The sequence below is a fragment of the Crocodylus porosus genome, unplaced genomic scaffold (assembly GCF_001723895.1).
Source record: "Crocodylus porosus isolate Cpor-Errol unplaced genomic scaffold, CroPor_comp1, whole genome shotgun sequence".
NCBI lineage: Eukaryota > Metazoa > Chordata > Crocodylia > Crocodylidae > Crocodylus > Crocodylus porosus.
This window is the reverse complement of record NW_017728886.1, coordinates 39,007,077-39,012,781: the sequence shown is the minus strand read 5'-3', so window position 1 is coordinate 39,012,781 and position 5,705 is coordinate 39,007,077. Positions and strand designations below refer to the sequence as shown.

General features: G+C 52.9%; 1 long non-coding RNA gene across 1 annotated transcript in view; it reads right to left on the bottom strand.

Annotated features, from left to right (window-relative positions):
• Positions 1 to 2,304: 2,304 nt before the first annotated feature.
• Positions 2,305 to 5,705, bottom strand: part of LOC109320613 — a 13,678-nt gene continuing 10,277 nt past the window's right edge. Inside the window, exon 3 of the long non-coding RNA XR_002103832.1 lies at positions 2,305 to 2,453. This is a non-coding gene — a long non-coding RNA (uncharacterized LOC109320613). The remainder of the gene's footprint in view (positions 2,454 to 5,705) is intronic.

Genomic DNA, 5,705 nt, shown 5'->3' with positions numbered 1-5,705 from the left:
GCACTTGGGAGCCAGGAGCAGCAGGGAGAGGAAGGATCTAGGCACATGTGTGTCCCGCACGGACGTGTGCCCCTTTACCGGACCCAGAGCAGAGGTGAACACAGCAGCAGCAGAGGCAAACACAGCAGCAGTGGGGGCAGCAGCAGCTGAACCCCTAAGGTAAGTGAGGCAGAGGGACCAATGCAGCTGAGCTGGATCCAGAGGGGAAGCCCCCCAGATCCCTCTTAACTGAGCCGGTAGGGAGCCACACGTGAACAGAGAGTGCAAACAGGCGTGTTCTGTAAGAGCAACTCCTAAGAAGATGTTGACACGCAGTGCTGCCAGGGCCACTGCCCGGGGGAGGGGGGGGCGCAGCCTTCCTGGGGCTTGTCTGAGGCCTCCACCCAGACAGAGCCCATGGGGGGGCTCGCATTCCCCCACCCCCTGGCCTGTGGGAGTTGCTCAGCAAGGCCTGGGAGAGCAGGGATTGAGGACCCCCACATCTGTCCTGCAGGCACCCACCTTAGGGCCCTGGAGGCGTAGGTGAGGGAGCTCCAGGAGGAGGTTAGCAGGATGAGGGGAATCAAGGAGGCAGAGAAAGAAAATGACAGCTATTTTTTTTCCCTGCAGGGTTATGCACCCAAGGAAGAAGCACCTTGGGAAGTGCCCTCCACTGCAGAGTGGCAGACGGTCACCTCCAGAACCAGGGCTGCTTGTAACACAGCAGTACCAGTTCCTCCAGTCCAGCTGGAGAACAGGTACGAGGCCCTGGTAACTCTGGAGGAGAAGGAAGGAGAGAAGGAAACTGGGGAGGAGGCAACTCCACACTCTCCATGTTCCGAGCAGGCCGAAGGAGATAAGCAGGCCAGGAGGAAAAAGCGTCGAGTGATCGTCACACAGGTTCATTAGCGGCAGGTCCTGTCAGACCAACATGGTGACCTTATACGACCAGGTCACCAAATCATTAGATGCAGGGGAAGCAGTGGACATAGTTTTCTTGGACTTTTGGAAGGCCTTCAACACTGTCTCTCACCCCGTTCTCATTAAGAAACTGGGGGACTGTGGTATCGACACCCACACAGTCAATTGGGTCGCCAACTGGCTGGAGGGCCGCACCCAGAGAGTAGTGGTGGATGGGTCATTTTCAACCTGGAAGGACGTGGGCAGTGGGGTTCCGCAGGGCTCGGTCCTCGGGCTCGCACTGTTCAACATCTTCATCAGTGACTTGGATGAGGGGGTAAAAAGCACCCTGTTCAAATTTGCTGATGACACTAAGATGTGGGCACACTAGAAGGGAGGAATAGGCTGCAATCAGACCTAGACAGGTTACAAGGGTAGGTGGATGAGAACAGGATGGGATTCAACACTGACAATTGCAAAGTGACGTACCTGGGGAGGAACAACCGGCACCATACCTACAGGTTGGGGAACTCCCTTCTCATCAGTACAGAGGTGGAAAAGGATCTTGGAGTTATCATTGACTCCAAGATGAACATTGGCCAGCAGTGTGGGGATGCAGTTAGAAAGGTCAACCATACCTTGTCATGCATCCACAGATGCATCTCAAGCAGGTCCAAGGAGGTGATGCTCCCCCTCTATGCAGCACTATAGTCAGGCCACAGCCGGAGTACTGCATCTAGTTCTGGGCGCCACACTTCAGGAGGGATGTGGACAACATGGTGAGGTCCAGAGGAGGGCCACTAGCATGATCAGGGGACAGCAGAGCAGGCCCTATGAGGAAAGGCTACGGGACCTGAATCTGTTCAGCCTCCACAAGAGAGGGCTGAGGGGGGATTTAGTGGCCTGTTACAAACTAGTGAGGGGGGATCAGCAGGCACTGGGGAAGTCTCTGTTCCCCCGAGCACTACCAGGAGTGGCCAGGAATAACAGTCACACAAGCTGGCAGAGGGTAGATTTAGGCTAGATATCAGGAGGTGCTACTTCACGGTCAGGACAGCTAGGATCTGGCACCAACTTCCAAGAGAAGTGGTTCTGGCTTCTACCCTGGGGGTCTTTAAGAGGAAGCTAGATGTACACCTTGCTGGTGTCATTTGACCCCAGTACTCTTTCCTGCCATGGCAGGAGGTCGGACTAGATGATCTACTCGGGTCCCTTCCGACCCTAGAAACTATGAAACTATAACTTTTTCCAGTGTTTTACTACCCTCCTAGTGAGAAAATTCATCCAAATATCTAAACTAAACTTCTCTTGATGCAACTTGAGACAATTGCTCCTTGTTCTGTCATCTGCCACCACTGAGAACAGTCTAGCTCCATCCTCCTTCAAAACCCCCTTCAGTTAGTTGAAGGCTGCTATTAAATACCCTCTCTGTCTTCTCTTCTCTAGACTAAATAAACCCAGTTCCCTCAGCCTTTCCTCATAAGTCATGTCCCCCAAACCCCTCACCATCTTTGTTGTCCCCGCTGGACTCTCTCCAATTTGTCCAGATCCTTTCTGTAGTGGGGGGCCCAGAACTAGTCAACACAGTCTATGGGGATATCACTGTGTCACAGGGTCAGACCAGGGGGAAGTCTCAAGCAGAGGCAGACTCCTGATCAAAGAAAAAAAAAAACCTGCTGCAGGGGCCCAGGGGAGCAAAGAGGCATGCCGCAGAAAACCGCCAAAGTGGTTTGTTAGTTGCACCCATCTCCAGCTGGGGCCGGGTGACACAACAAGGAAGCATCACCCAGTGAAGATAAAATTCAGCCCAGAAAGCATGGGAAAGGGGATGCTGAGGGATGGAGGACCAGCGGGGAACCACTGGATGGAGAGTGTCCTACCACCTCAAATTGGCATTGCAGCAGCTGCAGGAGCTGTAGAGGATCCCCGAGCTGGGGAAGTCCAGCAGGGAGGCCAGCAGTAGCAGTGGCAGAGGCAGCAGGAGCTGCAAAAGATCCCTGTGCCAGAGAAAACTGGCGGGGATAGAAGACGCCAGCAGGGAAGCCGGCAGTGGCAGCAGCAGTGCCAGCGGCAGAAACTACAGGGAATTCCCATGCCGGAGAACCCTGGTAGGGATCAAAAGAGCCAACAGGGAGAGCCAGCATGGGAGCACTAATAAGAGGCAAAGGGGGCTGCAGCCACAGGGCAGAGGTGGGTCCTGGATGGGAAGAAGGAGACCCCAGCTGGGGTGAAGGCATGGACCCTGAGGGTATGTTTACTTAGGGACGGTAGGGGACCAAGAGAATACAGGATGCTTCCTGTGATTCCCCCTGGTCCATTTTGCCCTTCTCCATCTCATTGTTCTTGTAGTTGGGGTATCAGTTTTGTTTTTCACATCGGGTTGTTTCTGAGGCTTGGGGCTTTATGTTGGTGAAGGTATTTTGATTGTGTTTCCCTTTTTTGGGCTGTTCTATTTTAGTTCAGTTCCCTGTCTAGTGCAGGTTAGTGTAGCCCTCCATCCCAGGCCAGGGTAGCAGTGACCCCAGTCGAAGGCGGGAAAGAGACCACAAGAGAGCTCATGGAGGAACAGTGACATCTCCCATAGATAGTGCTGGGCATCGGAAGGGACATCTCCAAAGGCAGCGAGTCACCAGACCCTCTGGGTTCAGTCAGAGCCCTAGGTGAGGAAGGACGTGGGGACCAGGAAGATATCAACAGGGAATAGCCACTGAAGATCTGGAGGCCTATATAGAAGGTTGGCGTATGGCTGGGGTGTAGGGGAGGTTGGAGCCCTGGAGACATCCACTAAGACACATGTCCACTCTGGAGGCATCCTCAAAGGGGACCCCCTTCACTGAGAGACCATCCAAAGTCATGGCAGGCGAGTTTGGGGGACACCTCAAAGGTAACTGAGTACTCTCTGGGGTCTACACAAGGCTCCCTGGTGAACAAGGTCAGCTGCTCAGGCAAAGGTGGCTCGTGAGAAAGCCTTTGATTGAAGACAAGCACACACCACAATGACCATGTAATAGTAACAGCTTTGCTAAGAGCAAAAGTTTTGCATGCTGATTCCGTAGGAGGCTGGTGAAGCAGCACATAGCCTTCTGTTCTGTGAGAGTGACTGAACCATGAACCTAGATAGTAGAATGTTGTGATACAGTGGAATGTGGTAAACACCAGGTGCATTGGATCACGACTCGTTCCCATTTTCCTAGCTTGAGATAACATTGTTTACTTCAGACTATATAAGCTGTATATTCTTAAGTTACTACAGGTTCCTCCACTCTGGCAAGAGTCTTGATTTGCATGGAGCCCTGGCACAGGCTATCGCATCCCTGGGATCGGGACACTCCAGGGCCAGGAGAACCATGCGGTATAGCGGCTGCTGCCTAAGGTCTATGTGAGGTGACTGTCTTCTCTGCTCTGTTCTATCACCTACCCCTGCGAGTATCCTTAAATAAAGCTTTGCAAGGGTCAAAACAACCGTGAGTACGACCTTTGTTCAAGCATGGAGAATCTGCTGAACCCAGTAGTTCATTCCAAGACGGACCAAAATGGGCTTAAACTACGAGATTGGATGGAGGGTGAGGACCTTGTATTAGTTTACGATGCAAAAGACAGAGCTACGTTCCACTCAGCCTGCTGGCAACAAGATTATATACCTGATTTGTGTTCCAAGATGCAGAACCGGGAAGAGCAGTCAGCCAGGTCTGACCGCTCATGTAGGTTCTTAGAGTGCAGGACCTTCATCTAACCCAGGAGGTGCACAGCCCCACCAGGGGAGATGCCTTGTTGGACCTAGTGCTGGCCACAGGTGATGACCTGGTGAGAGGGCTGCGGGTGCTCGACCACCTGGGCGACAGCGATCATTGCCTGCTGGAATTCACCATCCAGTGCAAGGTGGCAAAGGCCTGCAGTAAGGCAGCAACCCTAGATTTCAGGAGGGCAAACTTCAACATGTTAAGGAGGATAGTTGGGAAAGGAGTTGAGGTCCCATAAGGGGAGGGGAGCCAGCTCTCCAAGGAGAGTGGTCACTCCTTAAGGAGACGATCCTCCAAGCCCAAAAGAAGGTAATCCCAATGAGGATCAAAGGGAGCAGGAGGGCACACAAGCCTCCATGGCTCACCAAAAGCATCTGGAAATGTCTCTTTGCTAAAAAGGAGGTGTACGCCCGATGGAAAGAAGGGGACATCACCAGGGATGACTGTACTGCAGTTGCTCGGGGATGTAGGGGGGCAGTCAGGAAGGCCAAGGCAGAGATGGAATTAGGTCTAGCTTCCCAGATTAAGGACAATAAGAAGTCCTTCTTTAAATACACAGGGGGTAAAAAGAAGGTTCTGGGTAATGTGGGGCCCCTGCAGGACACGTTGGGAAATTTGGTCTTCACACCAGACGACAAAGCTAACATGTTTAATGATTTCTTTGCCTCCATCTTCCTAAGTAGGGACCAGAACAGTTACCTCCTTGCTGGGCTCCCCTCAGGCCCCAGGGGTGGCAGACCTGGGCCAAGGTTTAGTGAGGAACTAGTTAGGGAACTTCTGGAGGGACTGGACGCATTCAAGTCAGCTGGTTCGGATGATCTCCACCCTAGAGTTCTAAAGGAACTGGCCGAGGTCATTGCAAGTCCCCTGGCACAACTTTATGAGCACTCTGGTGAGGTGGGCTCTGGTGAGGTACCGGAGGACTGGAAGAGGGCCAACGTGGTCCCCATCTTCAAAAAAGGCAGGAAGGAGGACCCGGGAAACTATAGGCCCTGTCAGACCAACCTGGTGGCCTTTTACGATCAGATCACCAGATCATTAGACACAGGGGTAGCAGTGGATATAATCTTCCTGGACTTCTGAAAG